The sequence below is a fragment of the Eleutherodactylus coqui genome, chromosome 1 (genome assembly GCF_035609145.1).
Source record: "Eleutherodactylus coqui strain aEleCoq1 chromosome 1, aEleCoq1.hap1, whole genome shotgun sequence".
Lineage (NCBI taxonomy): Eukaryota > Metazoa > Chordata > Amphibia > Anura > Eleutherodactylidae > Eleutherodactylus > Eleutherodactylus coqui.
The window spans coordinates 274,217,471-274,234,789 of NC_089837.1; positions in this window are offsets into that span (position 1 = coordinate 274,217,471).

The following is a 17,319-nucleotide window of genomic DNA, read 5'->3' on the forward strand; positions in this document are numbered from 1 at the left end:
GAAGGCCTACCACTGGCCTTTGGCCACTGGACTAGTTCTTCGCTGTGAATTCCAGTAGCTGAGTCATACGCACCTAGGTCTCACTACAGGCTTGCGCATAATTGTTTCCTGGCTCTGCTGTGTCCGTTACATGATCGTCGTCTTCCCGCCAGAGGGAAAGAGTATACATATATACGCTGCATATGGTGTCTGTCTGGTTTTTCACCTCACCATTTTAAAAAATTGAAGCAAAATACTTAAGGCCTACCACTGGCCTTTGGCCACTTGACTGGTTCGTCGCTGTGAATTCCAGTAGCTCAGTCATACGCACCTAGGTCTGACTACAGGCTTGCGCATAATTGTTTCCTGGCTCTGCTGTGTCCGTTACATGATCGCCGTCATCCCGCCAGAGGGAAAGAGTATACATATATACGCTGCATATGGTGTCTGTCTGGTTTTTCACCTCACCATTTTAAAAAATTGAAGCAAAATACTGAAGGCCTACCACTGGCCTTTGGCCACTTGACTGGTTCTTCGCTGTGAATTCCAGTAGCTCAGTCATACACAACTAGGTCTCACTACAGGCTTGCGCACAATTGTTTCCTGGCTCTGCTGTGTCCGTTACATGATTGCCGTCGTCCCACCAGAGGGAAAGAGTATACATATTTACGCTGCATATGATGTCTGTCTGGTTTTTCACCTCACCATTTTAAAAAATTGAAGCAAAATACTTAAGGCCTACCACTGGCCTTTGGCCACTTGACTGGTTCTGCCCTGTGAATTCCAGTAGCTCAGTCATACGCACCTAGGTCTGACTACAGGCTTCCGCATAATTGTTTCCTGGCTCTGCTGTGTCCGTTACATGATCGCCGTCATCCCGCCACAAGGAAAGAGTATACATATATACGCTGCATACGGTGTCTGTCTAGTTTTTCACCTCACCATTTTAAAAAATTGAAGCAAAATACTTAAGGCTTACCACTGGCCTTTGGCCACTTGACTGGTTCTGCCCTGTGAATTCCAGTAGCTCAGTCATACGCACCTAGGTCTGACTGCAGGCTTGCGCATAATTATTCCTGGCTCTGCTGTGTCCGTTACATGATCGCCGTCATCCCGCCAGAGGGTAAGAGTACACATATATACGCTGCATATGGTGTCTGTCTGGTTTTTCACCTCACCATTTTAAAAAATTGAAGCAAAATACTGAAGGCCTACCACTGGCCTTTGGCGACTTGACTGGTTGTGCCCTGTGAATTCCAGTAGCTCAGTCATACGCACCTAGGTCTGACTACAGGCTTGCGCATAATTGTTTCCAGGCTCTGCTGTGTCCGTTACATGATCGCCGTCATCCCGCCAGAGGGAAAGAGTATACATATATACGCTGCATATGGTGTCTGTCTGGTTTTTCACCTCACCATTTTAAAAAATTGAAGCAAAATACTTAAGGCCTACCACTGGCCTTTGGCCACTTGACTGGTTCTGCCCTGTGAATTCCAGTAGCTCAGTCATACGCACCTAGGTCTGACTACAGGCTTCCGCATAATTGTTTCCTGGCTCTGCTGTGTCCGTTACATGATCGCCGTCATTCCGCCACAAGGAAAGAGTATACATATATACGCTGCATACGGTGTCTGTCTAGTTTTTCACCTCACCATTTTAAAAAATTGAAGCGAAATACTTAAGGCTTACCACTGGCCTTTGGCCACTTTACTGGTTCTGCCCTGTGAATTCCAGTAGCTCAGTCATACGCACCTAGGTCTGACTGCAGGCTTGCGCATAATTGTTTCCTGGCTCTGCTGTGTCCGTTACATGATCGCCGTCATCCCGCCAGAGGGTAAGAGTACACATATATACGCTGCATATGGTGTCTGTCTGGTTTTTTACCTCACCATTTTAAAACATTGAAGCAAAATACTTAAGGCCTACCACTGGCCTTTGGCCACTTGACTGGTTCTGCCCTGTGATTTCCAGTAGCTCAGTCATACGCACCTAGGTCTCACTACAGGCTTTCGCATAATTGTTTCCTGCGTCAGCTGTGTCCGTTACATGATCGCCGTCATCCCGGCAGAGGGAAAGAGTATACATATATACGCTGCATACAGTGTCTGTCTGGTTTTTCACCCCACCATTTTAAAAAATTGAAGCTAAATACTTAAGGCCTACCACTGGCCTTTGGCCACTTGACTGGTTCTTCGCTGTGAATTCCAGTAGCTCAGTCATACGCAACTAGGTCTCACTACAGGCTTGCGCACAATTGTTTCCTGGCTCTGCTGTGTCCGTTCCATGATTGCCGTCGTCCCACCAGAGGGAAAGAGTATACATATTTACGCTGCATATGGTGTCTGTCTGGTTTTTCACCTCACTATTTTAAAAAATTGAAGCACAATACTTAAGGCCTACCACTGGCCTTTGGCCACTTGACTGGTTCTGCCCTGTGAATTCCAGTAGCTCAGTCATACGCACCTAGGTCTCACTACAGGCTTGTGCATAATTGTTTCCTGGCTCAGCTGTGTCCGTTACATGATCGCCGTCATCCCGCCAGAGGGAAAGAGTATACATATATACGCTGCATATGGTGTCTGTCTGGTTTTTCACCTCACCATTTTAAAAAAATTGAAGCAAAATACTTAAGGTCTACCACTGGCCTATGGCCACTTGACTGGTTCTTCGCTGTGAATTCCAGTAGCTCAGTCATACGCAACTAGGTCTCACTACAGGCTTGCGCACAATTGTTTCCTGGCTCTGCTGTGTCCGTTAAATGATTGCCGTCGTCCCGCCAGAGGGAAAGAGTATACATATATACGCTGCATACGGTGTCTGTCTGGTTTTTCACCTCACCATTTTAAAAAATTGAAGCAAAATACTTAAGGCCTACCACTGGCCTTTGGCCACTTGACTGGTTCTGCCCTGTGAATTCCAGTAGCTCAGTCATACGCACCTAGGTCTGACTACAGGCTTGCGCATAATTGTTTCCTGGCTCTGCTGTGTCCGTTACATGATCGCCGTCATCCCGCCACAAGGAAAGAGTATACATATATACGCTGCATACGGTGTCTGTCTAGTTTTTCACCTCACCATTTTAAAAAATTGAAGCAAAATACTGAAGGCCTACCACTGGCCTTTGGCCACTGGACTAGTTCTTCGCTGTGAATTCCAGTAGCTGAGTCATACGCACCTAGGTCTCACTACAGGCTTGCGCATAATTGTTTCCTGGCTCTGCTGTGTCCGTTACATGATCGCCGTCTTCCCGCCAGAGGGAAAGAGTATACATATATACGCTGCATATGGTGTCTGTCTGGTTTTTCACCTCACCATTTTAAAAAATTGAAGCAAAATACTTAAGGCCTACCACTGGCCTTTGGCCACTTGACTGGTTCTGCCCTGTGAATTCCAGTAGCTCAGTCATACGCACCTAGGTCTGACTACAGGCTTGCGCATAATTGTTTCCTGGCTCTGCTGTGTCCGTTACATGATCGCCGTCATCCCGCCACAAGGAAAGAGTATACATATATACGCTGCATACGGTGTCTGTCTAGTTTTTCACCTCACCATTTTAAAAAATTGAAGCAAAATACTTAAGGCCTACCACTGACCTTTGGCCACTTGACTGGTTCTGCCCTGTGAATTCCAGTAGCTCAGTCATACGCACCTAGGTCTCACTACAGGCTTGCGCATAATTGTTTCCTGGCTCTGCTGTGTCCGTTACATGATTGCCGTCATCCCGCCAGAGGGAAAGAGTATACATATATACGATGCATATGGTGTCTGTCTGGTTTTTCACCTCACCATTTTAAAAAATTGAAGCAAAATACTGAAGGCCTACCACTGGCCTTTGGCCACTGGACTAGTTCTTCGCTGTGAATTCCAGTAGCTGAGTCATACGCACCTAGGTCTCACTACAGGCTTGCGCATAATTGTTTCCTGGCTCTGCTGTGTCCGTTACATGATCGCCGTCTTCCCGCCAGAGGGAAAGAGTATACATATATACGCTGCATATGGTGTCTGTCTGGTTTTTCACCTCACCATTTTAAAAAATTGAAGCAAAATACTTAAGGCCTACCACTGGCCTTTGGCCACTTGACTGGTTCGTCGCTGTGAATTCCAGTAGCTCAGTCATACGCACCTAGGTCTGACTACAGGCTTGCGCATAATTGTTTCCTGGCTCTGCTGTGTCCGTTACATGATCGCCGTCATCCCGCCAGAGGGAAAGAGTATACATATATACGCTGCATATGGTGTCTGTCTGGTTTTTCACCTCACCATTTTAAAAAATTGAAGCAAAATACTGAAGGCCTACCACTGGCCTTTGGCCACTTGACTGGTTCTTCGCTGTGAATTCCAGTAGCTCAGTCATACACAACTAGGTCTCACTACAGGCTTGCGCACAATTGTTTCCTGGCTCTGCTGTGTCCGTTACATGATTGCCGTCGTCCCACCAGAGGGAAAGAGTATACATATTTACGCTGCATATGATGTCTGTCTGGTTTTTCACCTCACCATTTTAAAAAATTGAAGCAAAATACTTAAGGCCTACCACTGGCCTTTGGCCACTTGACTGGTTCTGCCCTGTGAATTCCAGTAGCTCAGTCATACGCACCTAGGTCTGACTACAGGCTTCCGCATAATTGTTTCCTGGCTCTGCTGTGTCCGTTACATGATCGCCGTCATCCCGCCACAAGGAAAGAGTATACATATATACGCTGCATACGGTGTCTGTCTAGTTTTTCACCTCACCATTTTAAAAAATTGAAGCAAAATACTTAAGGCTTACCACTGGCCTTTGGCCACTTGACTGGTTCTGCCCTGTGAATTCCAGTAGCTCAGTCATACGCACCTAGGTCTGACTGCAGGCTTGCGCATAATTATTCCTGGCTCTGCTGTGTCCGTTACATGATCGCCGTCATCCCGCCAGAGGGTAAGAGTACACATATATACGCTGCATATGGCGTCTGTCTGGTTTTTCACCTCACCATTTTAAAAAATTGAAGCAAAATACTGAAGGCCTACCACTGGCCTTTGGCGACTTGACTGGTTGTGCCCTGTGAATTCCAGTAGCTCAGTCATACGCACCTAGGTCTGACTACAGGCTTGCGCATAATTGTTTCCAGGCTCTGCTGTGTCCGTTACATGATCGCCGTCATCCCGCCAGAGGGAAAGAGTATACATATATACGCTGCATATGGTGTCTGTCTGGTTTTTCACCTCACCATTTTAAAAAATTGAAGCAAAATACTTAAGGCCTACCACTGGCCTTTGGCCACTTGACTGGTTCTGCCCTGTGAATTCCAGTAGCTCAGTCATACGCACCTAGGTCTGACTACAGGCTTCCGCATAATTGTTTCCTGGCTCTGCTGTGTCCGTTACATGATCGCCGTCATTCCGCCACAAGGAAAGAGTATACATATATACGCTGCATACGGTGTCTGTCTAGTTTTTCACCTCACCATTTTAAAAAATTGAAGCGAAATACTTAAGGCTTACCACTGGCCTTTGGCCACTTTACTGGTTCTGCCCTGTGAATTCCAGTAGCTCAGTCATACGCACCTAGGTCTGACTGCAGGCTTGCGCATAATTGTTTCCTGGCTCTGCTGTGTCCGTTACATGATCGCCGTCATCCCGCCAGAGGGTAAGAGTACACATATATACGCTGCATACGGTGTCTGTCTGGTTTTTCACCTCACCATTTTAAAAAATTGAAGCAAAATACTTAAGGCCTACCACTGGCCTTTGGCCACTTGACTGGTTCTGCCCTGTGAATTCCAGTAGCTCAGTCATACGCACCTAGGTCTGACTACAGGCTTGCGCATAATTGTTTCCTGGCTCTGCTGTGTCCGTTACATGATCGCCGTCATCCCGCCAGAGGGAAAGAGTATACATATATACGCTGCATATGGTGTCTGTCTGGTTTTTCACCTCACCATTTTAAAAAATTGAAGCAAAATACTTAAGGCCTACCACTGGCCTTTGGCCACTTGACTGGTTCTTCGCTGTGAATTCCAGTAGCTCAGTCATACGCAACTGGGTCTCACTACAGGCTTGCGCACAATTGTTTCCTGGCTCTGCTGTGTCCGTTACATGATTGCCGTCGTCCCACCAGAGGGAAAGAGTATACATATTTACGCTGCATATGGTGTCTGTCTGTTTTTTCACCTCACCATTTTAAAAAATTGAAGCACAAATACTTAAGGCCTACCACTGGCCTTTGGTCACTTGACTGGTTCTGCCCTATGAATTCCAGTAGCTCAGTCATACGCACCTAAGTCTCACTACAGGCTTGCGCATAATTGCTTCCTGGCTCTGCTGTGTCCGTTAAATGATCGCCGTCATCCCGCCACAAGGAAAAAGTATACATATATACGCTGCATACGGTGTCTGTCTAGTTTTTCACCTCACCATTTTAAAAAATTGAAGCAAAATACTGAAGGCCTACCACTGGCCTTTGGCCACTTGACTGGTTCTGCCCTGTGAATTCCAGTAGCTCAGTCATACGCACCTAGGTCTCACTACAGGCTTGCGCATAATTGTTTCCTGGCTCTGCTGTGTCCGTTACATGATTGCCGTCATCCCGCCAGAGGGAAAGAGTATACATATATACGATGCATACGGTGTCTGTCTGGTTTTTCTCCTCACCATTTTAAAAAATTGAAGCAAAATACTTAAGGCCTACCACTGGCCTTTGGCCACTGGACTAGTTCTTCGCTATGAATTCCAGTAGCTGAGTCTTACGCACCTAGGTCTCACTACAGGCTTGCGCATAATTGTTTCCTGGCTCTGCTGTGTCCGTTACATGATCGCCGTCTTCCCGCCAGAGGGAAAGAGTATACATATATACGCTGCATATGATGTCTGTCTGGTTTTTCACCTCACCATTTTAAAAAATTGAAGCAAAATACTTAAGGCCTACCACTGGCCTTTGGCCACTTGACTGGTTCGTCGCTGTGAATTCCAGTAGCTCAGTCATACGCAAGTAGGTCTCACTACAGGCTTGCGCACAATTGTTTTTCTGGCTCTGCTGTGTCCGTTAAATGATTGCCGTCGTCCCGCCAGAGGGAAAGAGTATACATATATACGCTGCATACGGTGTCTGTCTGGTTTTTCACCTCACCATTTTAAAAAATTGAAGCAAAATGCTTAAGGCCTACCACTGGCCTTTGGCCACTTGACTGGTTCTGCCCTGTGAATTCCAGTAGCTCAGTCATACGCACCTAGGTCTCACTACAGGCTTGCGCATAATTGTTTCCTGGCTCTGCTGTGTCCGTTACATGATCGCCGTCTTCCCGCCAGAGGGAAAGAGTATACATATATACGCTGCATATGGTGTCTGTCTGGTTTTTTACCTCACCATTTTAAAACATTGAAGCAAAATACTTAAGGCCTACCACTGGCCTTTGGCCACTTGACTGGTTCTGCCCTGTGATTTCCAGTAGCTCAGTCATACGCACCTAGGTCTCACTACAGGCTTTCGCATAATTGTTTCCTGCGTCAGCTGTGTCCGTTACATGATCGCCGTCATCCCGGCAGAGGGAAAGAGTATACATATATACGCTGCATACAGTGTCTGTCTGGTTTTTCACCCCACCATTTTAAAAAATTGAAGCTAAATACTTAAGGCCTACCACTGGCCTTTGGCCACTTGACTGGTTCTTCGCTGTGAATTCCAGTAGCTCAGTCATACGCAACTAGGTCTCACTACAGGCTTGCGCACAATTGTTTCCTGGCTCTGCTGTGTCCGTTCCATGATTGCCGTCGTCCCACCAGAGGGAAAGAGTATACATATTTACGCTGCATATGGTGTCTGTCTGGTTTTTCACCTCACTATTTTAAAAAATTGAAGCACAATACTTAAGGCCTACCACTGGCCTTTGGCCACTTGACTGGTTCTGCCCTGTGAATTCCAGTAGCTCAGTCATACGCACCTAGGTCTCACTACAGGCTTGTGCATAATTGTTTCCTGGCTCAGCTGTGTCCGTTACATGATCGCCGTCATCCCGCCAGAGGGAAAGAGTATACATATATACGCTGCATATGGTGTCTGTCTGGTTTTTCACCTCACCATTTTAAAAAATTGAAGCAAAATACTGAAGGCCTACCACTGGCCTTTGGCCACTTGACTGGTTCTTCGCTGTGAATTCCAGTAGCTCAGTCATACGCAACTAGGTCTCACTACAGGCTTGCGCACAATTGTTTCCTGGCTCTGCTGTGTCCGTTACATGATTGCCGTCGTCCCACCAGAGGGAAAGAGTATACATATTTACGCTGCATATGATGTCTGTCTGGTTTTTCACCTCACCATTTTAAAAAATTGAAGCAAAATACTTAAGGCCTACCACTGGCCTTTGGCCACTTGACTGGTTCTGCCCTGTGAATTCCAGTAGCTCAGTCATACGCACCTAGGTCTGACTACAGGCTTCCGCATAATTGTTTCCTGGCTCTGCTGTGTCCGTTACATGATCGCCGTCATTCCGCCACAAGGAAAGAGTATACATATATACGCTGCATACGGTGTCTGTCTAGTTTTTCACCTCACCATTTTAAAAAATTGAAGCGAAATACTTAAGGCTTACCACTGGCCTTTGGCCACTTTACTGGTTCTGCCCTGTGAATTCCAGTAGCTCAGTCATACGCACCTAGGTCTGACTGCAGGCTTGCGCATAATTGTTTCCTGGCTCTGCTGTGTCCGTTACATGATCGCCGTCATCCCGCCAGAGGGTAAGAGTACACATATATACGCTGCATACGGTGTCTGTCTGGTTTTTCACCTCACCATTTTAAAAAATTGAAGCAAAATACTTAAGGCCTACCACTGGCCTTTGGCCACTTGACTGGTTCTGCCCTGTGAATTCCAGTAGCTCAGTCATACGCACCTAGGTCTGACTACAGGCTTGCGCATAATTGTTTCCTGGCTCTGCTGTGTCCGTTACATGATCGCCGTCATCCCGCCAGAGGGAAAGAGTATACATATATACGCTGCATATGGTGTCTGTCTGGTTTTTCACCTCACCATTTTAAAAAATTGAAGCAAAATACTTAAGGCCTACCACTGGCCTTTGGCCACTTGACTGGTTCTTCGCTGTGAATTCCAGTAGCTCAGTCATACGCACCTAGGTCTCACTACAGGCTTGCGCATAATTGTTTCCTGGCTCTGCTGTGTCCGTTACATGATTGCCGTCATCCCGCCAGAGGGAAAGAGTATACATATATACGATGCATATGGTGTCTGTCTGGTTTTTCACCTCACCATTTTAAAAAATTGAAGCAAAATACTGAAGGCCTACCACTGGCCTTTGGCCACTGGACTAGTTCTTCGCTGTGAATTCCAGTAGCTGAGTCATACGCACCTAGGTCTCACTACAGGCTTGCGCATAATTGTTTCCTGGCTCTGCTGTGTCCGTTACATGATCGCCGTCTTCCCGCCAGAGGGAAAGAGTATACATATATACGCTGCATATGGTGTCTGTCTGGTTTTTCACCTCACCATTTTAAAAAATTGAAGCAAAATACTTTAGGCCTACCACTGGCCTTTGGCCACTTGACTGGTTCGTCGCTGTGAATTCCAGTAGCTCAGTCATACGCAACTAGGTCTCACTACAGGCTTGCGCGCAATTGTTTTTCTGGCTCTGCTGTGTCCGTTAAATGATTGCTGTCGTCCCGCCAGAGGGAAAGAGTATACATATATACGCTGCATACGGTGTCTGTCTGGTTTTTCACCTCACCATTTTAAAAAATTGAAGCAAAATACTTAAGGCCTACCACTGGCCTTTGGCCACTTGACTGGTTCTGCCCTGTGAATTCCAGTAGCTCAGTCATACGCACCTAGGTCTGACTACAGGCTTGCGCATAATTGTTTCCTGGCTCTGCTGTGTCCGTTAAATGATCGCCGTCATCCCGCCACAAGGAAAAAGTATACATATATACGCTGCATACGGTGTCTGTCTAGTTTTTCACCTCACCATTTTAAAAAATTGAAGCAAAATACTTAAGGCCTTTGGCCACTGGCCTTTGGCCACTTGACTGGTTCTGCCCTGTGAATTCCAGTAGCTCAGTCATACGCACCTAGGTCTGACTACAGGCTTGCGCATAATTGTTTCCTGGCTCTGCTGTGTCCGTTGCATGATCGCCGTCATCCCGCCAGAGGGAAAGAGTATACATATATACGCTGCATATGGTGTCTGTCTGGTTTTTCACCTCACCATTTTAAAAAATTGAAGCAAAATACTTAAGGCCTACCACTGGCCTTTGGCCACTTGACTGGTTCTTCGCTGTGAATTCCAGTAGCTCAGTCATACGCAACTGGGTCTCACTACAGGCTTGCGCACAATTGTTTCCTGGCTCTGCTGTGTCCGTTACATGATTGCCGTCGTCCCACCAGAGGGAAAGAGTATACATATTTACGCTGCATATGGTGTCTGTCTGGTTTTTCACCTCACCATTTTAAAAAATTGAAGCACAATACTTAAGGCCTACCACTGGCCTTTGGCCACTTGACTGGTTCTGCCCTATGAATTCCAGTAGCTCAGTCATACGCACCTAAGTCTCACTACAGGCTTGCGCATAATTGTTTCCTGGCTCTGCTGTGTCCGTTAAATGATCGCCGTCATCCCGCCACAAGGAAAAAGTATACATATATACGCTGCATACGGTGTCTGTCTAGTTTTTCACCTCACCATTTTAAAAAATTGAAGCAAAATACTTAAGGCCTACCACTGACCTTTGGCCACTTGACTGGTTCTGCCCTGTGAATTCCAGTAGCTCAGTCATACGCACCTAGGTCTCACTACAGGCTTGCGCATAATTGTTTCCTGGCTCTGCTGTGTCCGTTACATGATTGCCGTCATCCCGCCAGAGGGAAAGAGTATACATATATACGATGCATATGGTGTCTGTCTGGTTTTTCTCCTCACCATTTTAAAAAATTGAAGCAAAATACTTAAGGCCTACCACTGGCCTTTGGCCACTGGACTAGTTCTTCGCTATGAATTCCAGTAGCTGAGTCATACGCACCTAGGTCTCACTACAGGCTTGCGCATAATTGTTTCCTGGCTCTGCTGTGTCCGTTACATGATCGCCGTCTTCCCGCCAGAGGGAAAGAGTATACATATATACGCTGCATATGGTGTCTGTCTGGTTTTTCACCTCACCATTTTAAAAAATTGAAGCAAAATACTTAAGGCCTACCACTGGCCTTTGGCCACTTGACTGGTTCGTCGCTGTGAATTCCAGTAGCTCAGTCATACGCAAGTAGGTCTCACTACAGGCTTGCGCACAATTGTTTTTCTGGCTCTGCTGTGTCCGTTAAATGATTGCCGTCGTCCCGCCAGAGGGAAAGAGTATACATATATACGCTGCATACGGTGTCTGTCTGGTTTTTCACCTCACCATTTTAAAAAATTGAAGCAAAATGCTTAAGGCCTACCACTGGCCTTTGGCCACTTGACTGGTTCTGCCCTGTGAATTCCAGTAGCTCAGTCATACGCACCTAGGTCTCACTACAGGCTTGCGCATAATTGTTTCCTGGCTCTGCTGTGTCCGTTACATGATCGCCGTCTTCCCGCCAGAGGGAAAGAGTATACATATATACGCTGCATATGGTGTCTGTCTGGTTTTTTACCTCACCATTTTAAAACATTGAAGCAAAATACTTAAGGCCTACCACTGGCCTTTGGCCACTTGACTGGTTCTGCCCTGTGATTTCCAGTAGCTCAGTCATACGCACCTAGGTCTCACTACAGGCTTTCGCATAATTGTTTCCTGCGTCAGCTGTGTCCGTTACATGATCGCCGTCATCCCGGCAGAGGGAAAGAGTATACATATATACGCTGCATACAGTGTCTGTCTGGTTTTTCACCCCACCATTTTAAAAAATTGAAGCTAAATACTTAAGGCCTACCACTGGCCTTTGGCCACTTGACTGGTTCTTCGCTGTGAATTCCAGTAGCTCAGTCATACGCAACTAGGTCTCACTACAGGCTTGCGCACAATTGTTTCCTGGCTCTGCTGTGTCCGTTCCATGATTGCCGTCGTCCCACCAGAGGGAAAGAGTATACATATTTACGCTGCATATGGTGTCTGTCTGGTTTTTCACCTCACTATTTTAAAAAATTGAAGCACAATACTTAAGGCCTACCACTGGCCTTTGGCCACTTGACTGGTTCTGCCCTGTGAATTCCAGTAGCTCAGTCATACGCACCTAGGTCTCACTACAGGCTTGTGCATAATTGTTTCCTGGCTCAGCTGTGTCCGTTACATGATCGCCGTCATCCCGCCAGAGGGAAAGAGTATACATATATACGCTGCATATGGTGTCTGTCTGGTTTTTCACCTCACCATTTTAAAAAAATTGAAGCAAAATACTTAAGGTCTACCACTGGCCTATGGCCACTTGACTGGTTCTTCGCTGTGAATTCCAGTAGCTCAGTCATACGCAACTAGGTCTCACTACAGGCTTGCGCACAATTGTTTCCTGGCTCTGCTGTGTCCGTTAAATGATTGCCGTCGTCCCGCCAGAGGGAAAGAGTATACATATATACGCTGCATACGGTGTCTGTCTGGTTTTTCACCTCACCATTTTAAAAAATTGAAGCAAAATACTTAAGGCCTACCACTGGCCTTTGGCCACTTGACTGGTTCTGCCCTGTGAATTCCAGTAGCTCAGTCATACGCACCTAGGTCTGACTACAGGCTTGCGCATAATTGTTTCCTGGCTCTGCTGTGTCCGTTACATGATCGCCGTCATCCCGCCACAAGGAAAGAGTATACATATATACGCTGCATACGGTGTCTGTCTAGTTTTTCACCTCACCATTTTAAAAAATTGAAGCAAAATACTGAAGGCCTACCACTGGCCTTTGGCCACTGGACTAGTTCTTCGCTGTGAATTCCAGTAGCTGAGTCATACGCACCTAGGTCTCACTACAGGCTTGCGCATAATTGTTTCCTGGCTCTGCTGTGTCCGTTACATGATCGCCGTCTTCCCGCCAGAGGGAAAGAGTATACATATATACGCTGCATATGGTGTCTGTCTGGTTTTTCACCTCACCATTTTAAAAAATTGAAGCAAAATACTTAAGGCCTACCACTGGCCTTTGGCCACTTGACTGGTTCTGCCCTGTGAATTCCAGTAGCTCAGTCATACGCACCTAGGTCTGACTACAGGCTTGCGCATAATTGTTTCCTGGCTCTGCTGTGTCCGTTACATGATCGCCGTCATCCCGCCACAAGGAAAGAGTATACATATATACGCTGCATACGGTGTCTGTCTAGTTTTTCACCTCACCATTTTAAAAAATTGAAGCAAAATACTTAAGGCCTACCACTGACCTTTGGCCACTTGACTGGTTCTGCCCTGTGAATTCCAGTAGCTCAGTCATACGCACCTAGGTCTCACTACAGGCTTGCGCATAATTGTTTCCTGGCTCTGCTGTGTCCGTTACATGATTGCCGTCATCCCGCCAGAGGGAAAGAGTATACATATATACGATGCATATGGTGTCTGTCTGGTTTTTCACCTCACCATTTTAAAAAATTGAAGCAAAATACTGAAGGCCTACCACTGGCCTTTGGCCACTGGACTAGTTCTTCGCTGTGAATTCCAGTAGCTGAGTCATACGCACCTAGGTCTCACTACAGGCTTGCGCATAATTGTTTCCTGGCTCTGCTGTGTCCGTTACATGATTGCCGTCTTCCCGCCAGAGGGAAAGAGTATACATATATACGCTGCATATGGTGTCTGTCTGGTTTTTCACCTCACCATTTTAAAAAACTGAAGCAAAATACTTAAAGGGGTTGTCCCGCGCCGAAACGGGTTTTTTTTTTTTTCACCCCCCCCCCCGTTCGGCGCGAGACAACCCCGATGCAGGGAGGTAAAGAAAGCTCACCGGAGCGCTTACCTGAATCCCCGCGCTCCGGTGACTTCTCTACTCACCGCTGAAGATGGCCTCTTCCTCCGTGGACCGCAGCTCTTCTGTGCGGTCCACTGCCGATTCCAGCCTCCTGATTGGCTGGAATCGGCACGTGACGGGGCGGAGCTACACGGAGCTACACGGAGCCCCATAGAAGACTGCAGAAGACCCGGACTGCGCAAGCGCGGCTAATTTGGCCATCGGAGGGCGAAAATTAGTCGGCACCATGGAGACGAGGACGCCAGCAACGGAACAGGTAAGTATAAAACTTTTTATAACTTCTGCATGGCTCATAATTAATGCACAATGTACATTACAAAGTGCATTATTATGGCCATGCAGAAGTGTACAGACCCACTTGCTGCCTCGGGACAACCCCTTTAAGGCCTACCACTGGCCTTTGGCCACTTGACTGGTTCGTCGCTGTGAATTCCAGTAGCTCAGTCATACGCACCTAGGTCTGACTACAGGCTTGCGCATAATTGTTTCCTGGCTCTGCTGTGTCCGTTACATGATCGCCGTCATCCCGCCAGAGGGAAAGAGTATACATATATACGCTGCATATGGTGTCTGTCTGGTTTTTCACCTCACCATTTTAAAAAATTGAAGCAAAATACTGAAGGCCTACCACTGGCCTTTGGCCACTTGACTGGTTCTTCGCTGTGAATTCCAGTAGCTCAGTCATACACAACTAGGTCTCACTACAGGCTTGCGCACAATTGTTTCCTGGCTCTGCTGTGTCCGTTACATGATTGCCGTCGTCCCACCAGAGGGAAAGAGTATACATATTTACGCTGCATATGATGTCTGTCTGGTTTTTCACCTCACCATTTTAAAAAATTGAAGCAAAATACTTAAGGCCTACCACTGGCCTTTGGCCACTTGACTGGTTCTGCCCTGTGAATTCCAGTAGCTCAGTCATACGCACCTAGGTCTGACTACAGGCTTCCGCATAATTGTTTCCTGGCTCTGCTGTGTCCGTTACATGATCGCCGTCATCCCGCCACAAGGAAAGAGTATACATATATACGCTGCATACGGTGTCTGTCTAGTTTTTCACCTCACCATTTTAAAAAATTGAAGCAAAATACTTAAGGCTTACCACTGGCCTTTGGCCACTTGACTGGTTCTGCCCTGTGAATTCCAGTAGCTCAGTCATACGCACCTAGGTCTGACTGCAGGCTTGCGCATAATTATTCCTGGCTCTGCTGTGTCCGTTACATGATCGCCGTCATCCCGCCAGAGGGTAAGAGTACACATATATACGCTGCATATGGTGTCTGTCTGGTTTTTCACCTCACCATTTTAAAAAATTGAAGCAAAATACTGAAGGCCTACCACTGGCCTTTGGCGACTTGACTGGTTGTGCCCTGTGAATTCCAGTAGCTCAGTCATACGCACCTAGGTCTGACTACAGGCTTGCGCATAATTGTTTCCAGGCTCTGCTGTGTCCGTTACATGATCGCCGTCATCCCGCCAGAGGGAAAGAGTATACATATATACGCTGCATATGGTGTCTGTCTGGTTTTTCACCTCACCATTTTAAAAAATTGAAGCAAAATACTTAAGGCCTACCACTGGCCTTTGGCCACTTGACTGGTTCTGCCCTGTGAATTCCAGTAGCTCAGTCATACGCACCTAGGTCTGACTACAGGCTTCCGCATAATTGTTTCCTGGCTCTGCTGTGTCCGTTACATGATCGCCGTCATTCCGCCACAAGGAAAGAGTATACATATATACGCTGCATACGGTGTCTGTCTAGTTTTTCACCTCACCATTTTAAAAAATTGAAGCGAAATACTTAAGGCTTACCACTGGCCTTTGGCCACTTTACTGGTTCTGCCCTGTGAATTCCAGTAGCTCAGTCATACGCACCTAGGTCTGACTGCAGGCTTGCGCATAATTGTTTCCTGGCTCTGCTGTGTCCGTTACATGATCGCCGTCATCCCGCCAGAGGGTAAGAGTACACATATATACGCTGCATACGGTGTCTGTCCGGTTTTTCACCTCACCATTTTAAAAAATTGAAGCAAAATACTTAAGGCCTACCACTGGCCTTTGGCCACTTGACTGGTTCTGCCCTGTGAATTCCAGTAGCTCAGTCATACGCACCTAGGTCTGACTACAGGCTTGCGCATAATTGTTTCCTGGCTCTGCTGTGTCCGTTACATGATCGCCGTCATCCCGCCAGAGGGAAAGAGTATACATATATACGCTGCATATGGTGTCTGTCTGGTTTTTCACCTCACCATTTTAAAAAATTGAAGCAAAATACTTAAGGCCTACCACTGGCCTTTGGCCACTTGACTGGTTCTTCGCTGTGAATTCCAGTAGCTCAGTCATACGCAACTGGGTCTCACTACAGGCTTGCGCACAATTGTTTCCTGGCTCTGCTGTGTCCGTTACATGATTGCCGTCGTCCCACCAGAGGGAAAGAGTATACATATTTACGCTGCATATGGTGTCTGTCTGTTTTTTCACCTCACCATTTTAAAAAATTGAAGCACAAATACTTAAGGCCTACCACTGGCCTTTGGTCACTTGACTGGTTCTGCCCTATGAATTCCAGTAGCTCAGTCATACGCACCTAAGTCTCACTACAGGCTTGCGCATAATTGCTTCCTGGCTCTGCTGTGTCCGTTAAATGATCGCCGTCATCCCGCCACAAGGAAAAAGTATACATATATACGCTGCATACGGTGTCTGTCTAGTTTTTCACCTCACCATTTTAAAAAATTGAAGCAAAATACTGAAGGCCTACCACTGGCCTTTGGCCACTTGACTGGTTCTGCCCTGTGAATTCCAGTAGCTCAGTCATACGCACCTAGGTCTCACTACAGGCTTGCGCATAATTGTTTCCTGGCTCTGCTGTGTCCGTTACATGATTGCCGTCATCCCGCCAGAGGGAAAGAGTATACATATATACGATGCATATGGTGTCTGTCTGGTTTTTCACCTCACCATTTTAAAAAATTGAAGCAAAATACTGAAGGCCTACCACTGGCCTTTGGCCACTGGACTAGTTCTTCGCTGTGAATTCCAGTAGCTGAGTCATACGCACCTAGGTCTCACTACAGACTTGCGCATAATTGTTTCCTGGCTCTGCTGTGTCCGTTACATGATCGCCGTCTTCCCGCCAGAGGGAAAGAGTATACATATATACGCTGCATATGGTGTCTGTCTGGTTTTTCACCTCACCATTTTAAAAAATTGAAGCAAAATACTGAAGGCCTACCACTGGCCTTTGGCCACTCGACTGGTTCTGCCCTGTGAACTCCAGTAGCTCAGTCATACGCACCTAGGTCTGACTACAGGCTTGCGCATAATTGTTTCCTGGCTCTGCTGTGTCCGTTAAATGATCGCCGTCATCCCGCCACAAGGAAAAAGTATACATATATACGCTGCATACGGTGTCTGTCTAGTTTTTCACCTCACCATTTTA